The sequence below is a fragment of the Pleurodeles waltl genome, chromosome 12, assembly GCF_031143425.1.
Source record: "Pleurodeles waltl isolate 20211129_DDA chromosome 12, aPleWal1.hap1.20221129, whole genome shotgun sequence".
In the NCBI taxonomy this organism is placed as follows: Eukaryota; Metazoa; Chordata; class Amphibia; order Caudata; family Salamandridae; genus Pleurodeles; species Pleurodeles waltl.
In genome coordinates, this window is record NC_090451.1 from 554,544,772 (window position 1) to 554,557,696 (window position 12,925).

General features: G+C 45.2%; 1 protein-coding gene and 1 long non-coding RNA gene across 4 annotated transcripts in view; one reads left to right on the forward strand and one right to left on the reverse strand.

Moving 5' to 3' along the window:
• The window catches only part of LOC138268197 (uncharacterized), a 369,403-nt gene that overhangs the window by 353,741 nt on the left and 2,737 nt on the right, over positions 1-12,925 (forward strand). The window contains exon 5 of the long non-coding RNA XR_011199952.1: positions 98-260. This is a non-coding gene — a long non-coding RNA (uncharacterized lncRNA). The remainder of the gene's footprint in view (positions 1-97; positions 261-12,925) is intronic.
• The window catches only part of LOC138268196 (butyrophilin subfamily 1 member A1-like), a 354,320-nt gene that overhangs the window by 157,574 nt on the left and 183,821 nt on the right, over positions 1-12,925 (reverse strand). The gene's annotated exons all lie outside the window — the stretch shown is intronic.

The following is a 12,925-nucleotide window of genomic DNA, read 5'->3' on the forward strand; positions in this document are numbered from 1 at the left end:
CCTGTGGATGAAGATAACGGGCATAATGAATTTTGAATTAACATATCTGCATGATGTTGAAAACATTAAAAACTGTTTCCAAACCTTGAAATTCTAGGTACTTAAGTGAATTGCTTAGCACAAGCACTAAGGCATAGCAACTGGTGGCAGTTATCCACCTCAGCTCTACCTCAAGCTGTGGGAAGAAAAAATGATGACCATCCTCAACATGTCCGATGAGAAAGACATGAAAGAAAGTCTTGAGGTTAGAGGAATCCAAGGTAAGAGACATATGGTTGGTAAAAAATTGCCTTGGCTGAGAAGCATCATGTTTGTGAAAAGTGACTGATGTAATTTGTTACATATATTCACATTGATCAAATTATGTGAAATCATAGGGGCTAACAACTCTAATGGCACTTCTGATATTGATTGATATTGGACTACGACAATTATAATACATTGTAATCTTAATGATGAAGGGATGATTTGTCTGCCCACTACTATAAGGGTGATTGCTAGACCTGACAGCCTTGGGATGGTCTTCCCCCAACCTTCGGCCTACCCCCCCTCCATTTATCTCACTTCCTTTTTGCTGGTTTTAGGATTCTGTGAACTTTACCACTACTGTCCAATCCTAAAGTTCTTGTGCTTTCTTTCCTAAACATCGTAACATTGGCTTAACCCTAATTGCCATTTTTAATTTACTTATAAGTCCCTAGTAAAGTGCACTACAAGTGCCAAGGGCCAGTAAATTAAATGCTACTGGTGTGCCCGTAGCCCAAATTGTGCCATCCACTTAAGAAGCCCTCTAGCCATGACTCAGGCCTGCCATTGCAGAGTCTGTATGTGCAGTTTACCCTGCCACCTCTACCTGGCAAAATACATCTCTTGCCATGCTTAAACCTTCCCTTTTATATGTATGTCACCCCTATGGTAGGTCCTCAGCACCCCAGAGTGTAAGGTGCAATGTATTTAAACGGTAGGAAATGTACTTTTAGGTTTTACATGTCCTGGTAGTAAAAAACTGCCAAAGTATTTTTTCACTACTATAAGGCCTACCTCTGTCATACGCTATCACTGGGATTACAATATCACTTTTTAAGTGGAATTCACAATCTGGAAGAGATGTTTGTCGAGTGTGGTGTCACTCGACTCACAATTTAAAATCACACCTTATGGTGAAGTTGGATTTTAAATTGTAGTTTAGCAAATGCCACTTTTAGAAAGTTAGCATTTACTTGCTTTAGCCATCATGCACCTTCTGTGTGTCTGTGGTCAGTTTGTGCTGGGTGACAGCTGGGCTTTTTTGTGCTCTCTCCAGACAGCCACACACAAAGGGAACCAGGGTGTGACTGCATGCATCTCATTGGAGAGTAGGAGGGAAGGGCTGAGCCCCGCCTCACACTTACACTTGAATAGGCTGTGCCTGCACACGCACAAATGGCTGATTACCCCCCTGCAGTGAGTCTGGAGCCAGGGCAGATAGAGTGGATCCAGGAGCACTTCAAAGCTTTGTTTGAAGTCTCCCCAAATTCAAAGGCACAACTGGCAATAAGTACTGGACCCATGATACCAGAACTTCAGTACACTTCTGAACCTGTGAAAAAAAGGCCTGCGGTGCTGCTTAAAGGACTGCTACTCTGCTGGATCCCTGCCTTGCTGGATTCTTGCCTTGCCAAGCTGCCCTGCTGCCTGCTGTTACCCGGCCTGGGTGAGAAGGTCTGGACCTGCATCACTTGAACCAAGAGTGACTCCATGGACGTGCTGTCTTGCCTCCTCTTTTCTGAAGTCTCAGAGATACAAAAGACTTCCAACAATCCTGTCAACGCAACACTACCAGATCACCACTGCCGTGAGGAGACCGCATTGACATCGATAACAGTGCCCCGCTACTGCGAGAATTGGAGAACCACATTGCAGACTGTGCAATGCATTGTTGGCTCTGTGTGGCCCGGGATCGATGCATCGCCTTCATCCTCTGGATCGACGATGACGCATCGCTTCACTGCTTTCTTCAGTGTGGACCCAGAAGCTACGCATCAACATCTTTTCAACAATTGGTAATGATGCATCTCAAGGACCAAGGTACTTTTGGTCAGCGGGTCCTGTGTGGGTGACGCAGCCGGCCAGTGCTCCATCGCAATCGGCCTCAACTTTTGCCTTTGGTCCGGTCTGGCGTGACCATATAGCCTGGTTGACGCTTTCTGCTTGTAACCAGTTTCATTTATTCTTTGTAAATTCATATCTCGACTTGTACCTTTTGGATGTTTGTCATTTTGGTATTGTTTTGTTCATAAAACTACATTGAAGTCTTCTAACCTAGTGTGTAGTGGTGTAGTGTTTTCACTGTGTTACTGCTTGTGTGTTGCATAAATACTGTACATATTGCATCTTAAGTTAAGCTTTACTGCTTTGTGCCAAGGTATCAGAGAGTGGACACAGGATACTTTAGGGTGTGTTGTGACTTACCCTGATTAGGATTGTGGCCGCTACTTGGACAAGGTACATACCTCTGCCACCTAGAGACCCAGGGCCTCATTTACAAGAGGACTACGCTGCCAGAGCGTCACTTTTTATGATGCATCAGCGGCATAGGCCTCTCAATCATATCCATGAAGCGATGCAAAGCCACCCTGCATGGCTTTACATGGCCTCATCGATATGGAGTAAGGCAAGGCAGTGCAATGCTCCGCGTTGCCTTACTCTACATCAAGGATGTGTTCTTTGGGCATTGCAGTGAGTTTTCCCACATAGCACCATTAGGTTTTAACACATTTCCCGATTTACAAGAATCTGTAAACCTGGGAATACATCAAAACTAAAGAGGAGAAATAACTTTATTTATTCTCATCTTTTCCTCTTTCTATGTGTGCTGCATTCTGCAGCACTTATAGAAAGAGGAAAACGCCTCCATTGATTGTTTTTATGCAGGAAGGTGTCCCTTCCTGCACAAAAACAATCATGCCAACAATGCAGACACCCTTGCACCATTGTGCAAAAGTGCCTAGGCACCAATTTGTGTGCAGGTAGAAAGGAAAGGAATACACCATATGTCATTAATATGGAGCATTCCTGCCCTTCCTTTTTGACGGAGGGCAGTGCAACAAGATGCCTGGCGGCGCTGCCCTGTGCCAAAAAGGCCCTCAATTTCTAACAGTGATGTGTTAACACAATATGAATAATGTTGCTTCTCGTCAGGATTATGAGATTGTGGTCTGTTGAGGGTACATAGCACACCAGCTCGTATATATACACAGATTCACATCAAACAGCAAGGCATTCTTCACTTAGCAGAATATTTCGCTAATGGTTGACTGAGAAAAGCCACCCACAGATTGAGGGTATTAGTAATGATGAAAATATGTTTTGTATGGTGCCGCCCATATTGAGCCTGTGCATCCTCATGATCTCAAGCCGACTCATGCTTATGGATTCCAGCCTTACACTGTCATTCCTGGCTCTAAAACTGCATTTCTGCACTATTTCAGGCATGTAGGAAAGTGCAATTTTTGCTCCAATGCTGGTGTGTATGACTTTGAAAGGGAAGTGTGGCCTGATAGCCAGGCCTCAGTACCAGTGCTCGCTCCCTAAAACTGATATGTGTGACTTGGTAATCCTAATTAGCAAGGACTTTACCCCCCTTATAAATCAATAGTATATGGTACCTCCGGTGCCCAGAGAATTGGTGGTAAAGGGGTCACTAGGGCCCGAAGCACTGTTTGTGCAACCGAGAATGATCCAGGTAAACTACTGACAGCAGGCCTCCCATTGCATACTACAGGAGCAGTGAAAACTGCTCCAACTTTACTTTGTCCTCACCATGTGTGGCAATGCCACAACTCTATCTTTAATGTATGTCGGGCACCTCTAAGGAGGGGCTCCTCAGCCCAGGAGGCATGGAGCATTATGTTAAGGATGAGGGCATACAAGGATGAGGACATATAAGTGCAAGCTTATATCCCTATAGTGGCCTTTATCATTAAAGGACACTGTAAGTGATAGGCAGTCCATAGGATGACATGGCTGGCACCCGGGCAAACTCGGGGAGGCTATCTCCATGATGGTACCACTTTGAAATGTTGTGTTTAGTATCAAACAACATGCCTCCTCACCCCTGACATGATTCTTGTACCAAGGGCGATGCGGCATGCACCCAGGTGGCTGCATTAGAGGTTGCCCACCTGGTTGCCCCAGCTTTCTTGTGCTCTGGCTGGCACCTGCACTTGTTGCTGCCAAGACAGGATTCTGACCTCCTGCCAGACAGTGTGAACACTCCAAGAAGTCAGGATCAAAGGCCTGGGCAGGAAGGAGGTCACACCTCCTCCCTCCCAGGGTGGCTAGTGAAGTGGCGCGTCAAGGCGGTAAACTTCAAAGGTTACATCCCCTTTCATATATGCATCAGGGCTGAGTCCCAAAGAATGAAACAGCCCACCCCCTGCCCCAGGCACATTTGCACCTCGACAGGCAGGAAATGAGATATGCAGGAGCTGTACATCCCCAGAAGGCTAGCCACACCTCTAAGGTGGGCTGCCTGGCTGGTACAGCTAAGGAAGGCTTCTGGTATCTGGACATATGTTGGAAATAGTATATTCTAAGTGTAAAAGCTGACCTACCCCACCGGAAGTGGTCACCTCAGGGACAAATTAGCCACTGGGGCTCATAGACCCTTTGCCACTTGCACCCACACCCATAACACTCCTAAATCTAAGATTTAAGGGACCCCTCTGACACCAGAACCTCAGTTCTGACTCAACTTGCATTGAAGAGGACAAAGAAGGGACCAGCATCCATGACAACAGGTCAACACAAACCAAAAGAGGGATACTCTGTATTTGTGGGAACCCTCCTGGAACCGCTGAATTGACACTCGTCCTACGCTATATCTCAGTTCCCCCAGGAAGAGGGACCTCTGCCTGTAGGGGCACTTTTCTACATACCGGAAGCACCCTCAAATTCCCATGGACCAGTAGCACTAGTCTCCTGCAAACTGCAGGTAGAACAACGCTCCACAACTAAAGAATCACTGGCCATTGGGCCCTCTGAGGGATTGGCCAAATCCAGAGGGTGTACTGCATTGTGGGAACTGTAGTCTGGCCCTCCATGAAGATGTAGGCCGCTTCTGTGTTTCCCTGGACCTTTGAACATCAAATTAATTCATGCTGTGCTTACCTCTGCTAAGGCTTGTTGTTCACCAGTCTGCCAACTGACCTCCACACTCAATGCTGCACCTAGAGGTAACTCCACCCGACCTGCATCGACATCAGCAGCAGCCCAGTTGTTGAGTTTTTGCATCTTGTTCCCCGCAGCACTTTGAAAGTGGTGAAAACAGCTTTCTCAATGGCTCCGTTCAGCACCACAAATAGCCAAGAGAACTCTGCACCCAGGCCTAACGGGCCAGGTAAAATTGAACTGACTGTTGTGGCTTGGTCCTGAGACCTGCACCACTTTTATCCTCCGAGGGTTCCTCGCAACTCGACCTGTAAGTGACCGTCACTATCACCTTTTCCCATTGAAAGTTCTGTAGTATTGAATTCCTGTGATTTATTTTTCCTTCTAAAATTCAAAACTCCAGTTATATGTATCTGATCAAGTTCATTTTGGTGTTTGCCACAGAGGGTGAGGATGATGTCCTAGTCAAAACGAAGATGATAGGGAAGAAGGTAAAGACCAAAACTCTTCATGCTTTTCCAGACCCCCTTCACCAGTGGGAAGTAATAGAAGTCACTCTAGCAGACTCCTACTGGTAAGGTTGTAGGAAGCCTTGAGGATAGTTTGACCAACTCTCAGTAGAGAAGAGAAGACTTGAACTTGATGAAAGGAGACTGGCCCTTGAAGAAATAAGGGTCAAGATGGGCTTGAAGCTCACAGATGGTGGGAGCAATACAGCCAGGGAGAAAGATGAATCTTTTGACCCTAATATTCCCAAAGGCATTTTCCCCAAGTTTAGTGATGATGATGACATCAAGCAATGGTTTGTGGCCTTTGAAAAGGCCTGTAAATGAGAATTATAGGTCACCAGTACTGGGACTTCCTCTTGTGGGAGTTGTTCTCAGTGAAGGACAGAGACAGATTCTGACCCTTGATGATGATGTGGCAGAGCCATATAAGCGTACAAAGTAAACCCTGATATAGGGTTTGGACTCACCACAGAAGAGGACAGACTGAAGTTTAAGGACACCCATAAAGGTCAAAACCAGACATGGGTGGATTTTGTGGACTGTTAGGTCAAAGCACTAGGAGGCATATTTATGGCCCCAGTTACATCGGACTTGCATCATGCAGAGTGTTGTATGTGTGTTGCAACTTTCAAGGCATATTTATAAAGCCAAGCAAGGCCCACTTAAAGTGGGCTTGTGTGGCTTCATAAATGTGGAGTAACGCAATACAGCACAAATTGCTGCCTTGCTTTACTCTGCCCTGGGAAGGAAAATAATCAACTAGAGGCCTGCCAGGGGCTTGTCAAGCACTGTTAGGGTCATATGTTAGCACTTCTTAAGTATGGTTGGTGGGGTGTTGCAGCCTGTGGCTTCAAGGGCCCTCCTGCACAAGTGGACTGGGCCCTATCCAATCTTGGAGAAGAAAGGGGAAGTCAACTAGTTGGTAGATTTAGGCACCCTTAGGAGCCCTCATAGAGCTCTCCCTATCAACCGTCTAAAACTCCACCAGGACACAGCTGACATGACCATGCTCTTTGTCACTATTGAAGCTGAGGAAAGTGAGCCCCTCCCTGACTTACTCTGAAACAATCCACAGGATGGGTCAGTAGAGAGTGTTGTTTTGTCTGACACTCTGACTGTTAAACAGCAATCTGACTGCAGTCAAGTTTGCAGAACTCTTCTTATTTATCCCTGGTCAGACAATATGGTGTACCCGTGATGAGGACACTGGTAACAGCCTCCCTGTCAAAAACAAAATCTATAGATTGTCAGACCAAGTCAAAGCTTGCATTAAGACTGAGGTCAGTAGATGATAGAGCTAGGGGTCATTGAACAGTCCCTGGGCAAGCTCAGTTGTGCTGGTCCCCAAGCCTCATTCCAAAGGTGGGCAACCTGAAATGAGGTTCTGTGTGCATTGCAGGGGGTTAAAATTAAGTCACTAAAACTGATGCATACTCCATCCCAAGAGAAGATGAATTGATTAACAAGATGGGTGCTGCCAAATCCAAATTATAGAGTACTTTTGATTTAAAATTATGGTACTGGCACATTGGACTCACCAAGAGAGCAAAGAAGAGGTTGGCATTTTCAACCCCAGAGGCCAACTTCTAATTTAAAGTAATGCCATTGGGACTAGCAAATGCACCTGCCACCTTACAAAGGTTGGTGAATCGAGCTCTCTCAGGCCTGTACAACTTTGGTGCAGCATATCTAGATGATAATGCTCTCTTTAGTTCCACCTGGGAGGATTGCCTGGTCCCTCTGTAGGAAGTGTTACAGGCCCTGCAGCAGGTAGGCCTAACTATCAAGGCCAGTAAGTGCCAGATAGGGGAGAGTTCTGTTGTGTACTTGGGCCACCTTGAAGGTGGAGGCCAAGTTCAACCTCTACAAACCACGATCAAGACCATTCTGGAGTGTGAAGCTCACAAAACCCCAGACTCAAGTCAGGGCCTTCCTTGGCTTAACTGGGTACTACTGGAAGTCTGTGAAGGGCTTTAGGACCACGGGCCCCCTCTAACTGAACTTACCTCCAGGAAATGGCCTAAGAAGGTCATCTGGACCACAGGATACCAAAAGGCCTTTGACACCCTGAAAAAGGCTATGCACTCGGCACTGATCCTGAAGGCACCTGACCATAGAAAAGAGTACATTGTCCAAACAGATGCTTCTGAACATGGGATTGTGGCAGTGTTGTAACAAACTAATGATGAGGGCCAGGATCAACCAGTTGCCTATATCAGCAGGCAACCCCTCCCTAGAGAGCAGCATTGAAGTGCCATTGAGAGGAAAGCCTTTGATGTGGGTTGGTCTCTGAAGAAGCTGAGACCCTACTTGTTTGGGACTCACTTTAAAGTTCACACCGATCACAGGCCTCTCAGATGGCTGATGCAGATGGGAAGGGAGAACCACAAACTGTTGATGTGGTCCATTCACCTACAGGGTATGGACTTCACAATGGAATACAGACCAGGGACTGACCATGCCAGTGCACATGGCCTTTTCATGTTTTCCCACTGAGACAATGAGAACTACCAGGGTATAGGTTAGTTGCTCATCAGCTTTCACCTGGCAGGGATTTAGCCTAGAACAAATCTCAATCCAGCAGTTCCAGGAGTGTTGTCACAGGGACAGGGTGTCCCTGTGGAAGCCTGAAGTGCCCTCAGGCTCCCTTGGACTGGCAGCACTAGTCCCCTGACAACTTCAGGTAAACAATGCTCCAAAATCAAAGAATTACTGGTAATCTGGCTCTCCGAGGGATCGCCCAAATCCAGATGGTGTAGTGCATGGGGCCTCAATGAAGTTTCAACTCGCTACCATGTTTCCCTAGACCACAAATTAAATTCACGCTGTGCTTACCGCTACTTAGGCCTGTTGGTCAGGAGTCCTGCAACTGACTCCTACACTCGACGCTGCGCCTAGAGGAAACTCCATTCAATCTTCATCTGAAATCAGCAGTGGCCCCATTGTTGAGTTTTTGCATCCTAATCCTCGCAGCACTGTGAAAGTGGTAAAATCATATTTCCCATGGCTCCCGTTCAGCACCAGGAACAGCCAGGAGAACTCTGCTCCCGGGCTCACAGACCAGGTAAAATTGACTGTTGTGGCTTGGTCCTGGGACCCACACCACCATTATCCTTCGTGCACTCCATGCAACTCGACCTGATAGTGACCAATTGTCAGTATCACTTTTTCCCATTGACAACAATGAAAAATGCATGCACTACTGAATTGCTGTGATTTATTTTTCCTTCTAAAATCCCTAACTCCCGCTACATGTATCTGATCAAGTTTATTTTGGTGTCCATATTTATATAAAATCTGCTTCATTTTTGTAAATTGGTGTCAGATTTCTTTTGAGTTGTGTCAATTACTTATCGTCCATGCTGGTTCTCTGAAATACTTAATACATGGTCCTCTAGTAAAGTCTGAATGCTCTTTGACACTCTACCAGGACTGTGCTAACGATTTATTAGTGTGAATCCAAGGAACATCTTTGGTGTTTGTGATAGTATTGCATGATGAAGTCTACGCAGCCTCACTATATAATAAGCCACCTTCCTACAAGGTAACTGAATGGTGGTCTGGTTTCCATCCTCATGCTGCATGGTTTGTTGTAGCAGAACATAGATCTGGACAGCATGATATATTTCCTAGCAAAGCTGCAGCCATGGTGGCGGCCAACAGAATGGACTTGTGAGCTGCTGCAATCAACCTGCGAGAGCTCCACCTGTCTATGGCTGTTTATATTGGTCTGGCCTTGTGTGAAGGTGTTTGTGAGATTTTATTTTTTTCAGCTCAAAGAATAAATGACCCGTTTTTGTTTGCATTAATGTGTTGGTCTTGATTTTTTGTTTTACAATGTTGCCTTCATTGCCACTTTCAGGAACTTTTACCACCTACTTTTGACTAGAACTATTTTGAGGTGGTATTTTCCACTGGTATTTAATTACCTTTCATACTTGTAATTCAGTGTTTTATTTATCACATATACTATTTTTCACATGTGGTAAATGTCACATGATGCCATAAAACCTGTGTGTTTCTTAACTTGTGATCAGAGGATTGTTTGAAGTCATGAACTACTTACCCTGTAATAACCACTGTGCCTAACTCAAAATCAGGGCTTAAGAAGGGTTCTGAAAATTAAGACACTGGGACCCACACCACCAGTACAATTCACATTTGAGTATAGGACAAAATAATTAAACAAGACGACCAAGCTTTGGGTTCTATGCAGCCCATTAGTGACTGGCAAAGGTAAACTAGTGCACAAGAAAAAAACTAAGACAATGACAGCATACATGTCATGCTTCATCAACTCCAAAAAAAGGCATTTCTGCTTTTATAAACCTATTTTATGGTTCAGATGTTTTTATTGAACTTTCCATTTTGCACAAACATTTGCATACATTAGGTCGATAGCAAAGCAGTCACCTCAACAATGTACAAACCAAACCTTTCCCCCTCTTCCCAAACCCAGTTCTGAGGGCCCTGTTCCACCAATAAAAAACAGCACAAGTTATCTTGTGCAGGTAATTCCATCTGGTTGAACACCTTCTCCTGGTTACTGGTTACTTCTCCATTCCCTCAGGCCCCACTGCAGGTGTTATCCTAAATACTCTAAAGTACATTGGACATTTAACTTCCACAGATTCTTAGCCAACGTGTTCCAGGAAAGGCATCAAGTTCACTTCGTAGTCCAGCACCCTTCCAGATATGGCATAACACCTTTTCTCTATTCCTAGGAAATCCCAAATTCTGTGTAGCCAGTCCTTAAATGTTGGGGTCCTTTCCCTTATAACAAGACAATGACCTGCTTTGTGGCACAAAGCACTAACACCATTTGCTCGACCCTGCACGAGTGCGATTGAACCGTTTGTGTATGGGCAATGAAAAAATGATGTATGTCTGCCATCCTAGGATTGTGTTACACAAAATGTCACAGATCTTGTTGAGTACTCCTGCCAATATGCCTCAAGCTTTGGGCACAGCCAACATAAATGTATTTGTCCCCATGCCCACAGCTCCTCCAGCCTCTATCTGATCCCTACAGGTCCTACTAATTCAGTTTTACTGGCACATGACAACAGTTTGTAGTAATAACCATTGCCTCTCTTGCCATAGCAGATCGGGCTGTGGTGTTCGTCCTAATATGGGTTTCCCTCCTCTTGGCATTGGAGAGTGCTCAATCAATCTCTACTTCCTGTTTCCTATGTTCTGCATGTTCACTCAGTGTGTGGCAAAGCTTGATTCTTCATATGTTTATCCATATCTTTTATGATGATCCATTGCTCGAATATAGTCAGCGGCCAGCAAGCTGAAGATTTAATGATAGGGCATGGGATCCAAAATGGCCATGCGTATAGCAAGTGTTTGGTCACAGTCTTTCGAAATCTGAGCCTGATTTATGAAAAGTTAATGCCGCCTTTATGTCATTTTTTGACACAAAAGTGGCGCAAACTTACCAAATATAATTATATTTTGTATGTTTACGTGGCTTTTGCATCAAAAAAGATGCAAAGGTGGCACTAACTTTTCATAAATCAGACCCTTAGGCACAGATTTATACTTTTTCACACAAAACTTGAAAACGTATACTGTCGGCTAGCGCCATTAGAAGACGCTGGACGGACGTCATATTAATGGAATGACGATAGCGGCAGTAAGGCCCAGCTAGTGTAATGAAAAAGGACACTAGCCGGGTGGGGAAGGCGTATGGGGAACAAGAGGTTGTGCGTCAAAGGACGATGCTAGTATGGTCAGAGGCATAAAAATGCCTCTACCCAGACTAGCGTCGATTTTTGACGTAAACCCCCCATGGACATGACTCCAGTCTTAGTAAAGACAGGAGTCATGCCCACCACCTCAATGGCCATGCGCAGGGGACATATGTTCCCTGGGCATGGCCACTGGGCCCAGTGCCATGTAGGGGGGGCCAAGTTAGGCCCCCCCATGGCACTTAAAAAAAAAAGAAATGCCTACCTGTTCTTACCTTACTTACATTGGATGGGGTCCTCCCATCCTGTGGTGTTCCTCTGGTGTGGGTGGGGGTGTCCCTGGTGCTAGGGAAGGGCACCTGTTCGCCTATTCCATGGTCTCTGACCATGGAAATAGGCCCACAGGTCCCCTAACGCCTGCCCTGACCCAGGCATTAAATAATGGCGCTAAGCAAGTAGAGCACGATTATCCAAGGCCCCCTTCCCCGTGCGTGATTTTAGCACAGGGGGATAAATATGGCGTTACGACCATATCGTCAAGCAAAAAATGACTTTAACTCCAAAACTTTGGCACTAGACGGGTTTAGGGCCAAAGTATAAATCTGGAGCTAGGTTTGTGCTGAATTTGCGTAAAAATATCTCTCAAATTCGGCGCAAAGCAAGTATAAATCTGGGCCTTAGCGTTTCAGGCTGTTGAAAGAACAGTTGAACAATTCACCTATCTGTCCTCAACCTGACCCTCCCCATTCACTCTATGGCTCCAGACTATTCCTAATGCAGGGGTGAAAACCAGGTTCTCCAGTAGGGTTTATCATAAGTGAGGGAAAGGAGGTTAGTCCACGTCACTCACATACCTTGTACCAAACCACTAATGCAGTGAATAAACCATAGCAGCTCATCTTTGATGTAGAAGACACCGAACCCCTCCAAGAACTGAACTAGAAGGTCGCTCACAATTTAGAACTGATTCTAAATCACAACTTGTGATTCTTTCTTTAGCAATTCCAAACATGAAATTTACTAACACTTTGTGCCGGGTTTATGATACAAAAGGTTAGCAAACACAGTGCAAAGTGTTTTGTTGGTATTTATTTGTCAAAACAAATCATTGTTTGCATTGGAAAGCTGCCTAAACGAGAGCAACCCAAAGCAGCAATATGCGCTAGTTTGTGTTTCAGGGGAGCGTGGTACAGGGGGTGGTACACGAGCATCCCAAACCACAACCCATGGCTTTTGATACAAATCCTTCGCTACTAACATTTGTAGACAGCGATTTGCAACAAAACATTACACCTCCTCAAGGATGGTTTAACTTTGAAGCAAGTTTTAAAAGTCTCCACACTTTTCCAAGTTTGCAGGTGTGATTCACTGTACAGTACAGTACAAAGTGGGAACAGTTTTAAAAGATATGTAAGCATAGAATTTTGCACAGTAAAGGATCTCTTCCAGTACAAAACCGACGCCTGATAGAACACACACCTTTGCACCATGTACATTGGCATATGGCAGCCTAAAGTGCAGGAGGAGAGGAAGACTGTGTCATATCTTAGCAGGTATAATGCTGTTCTG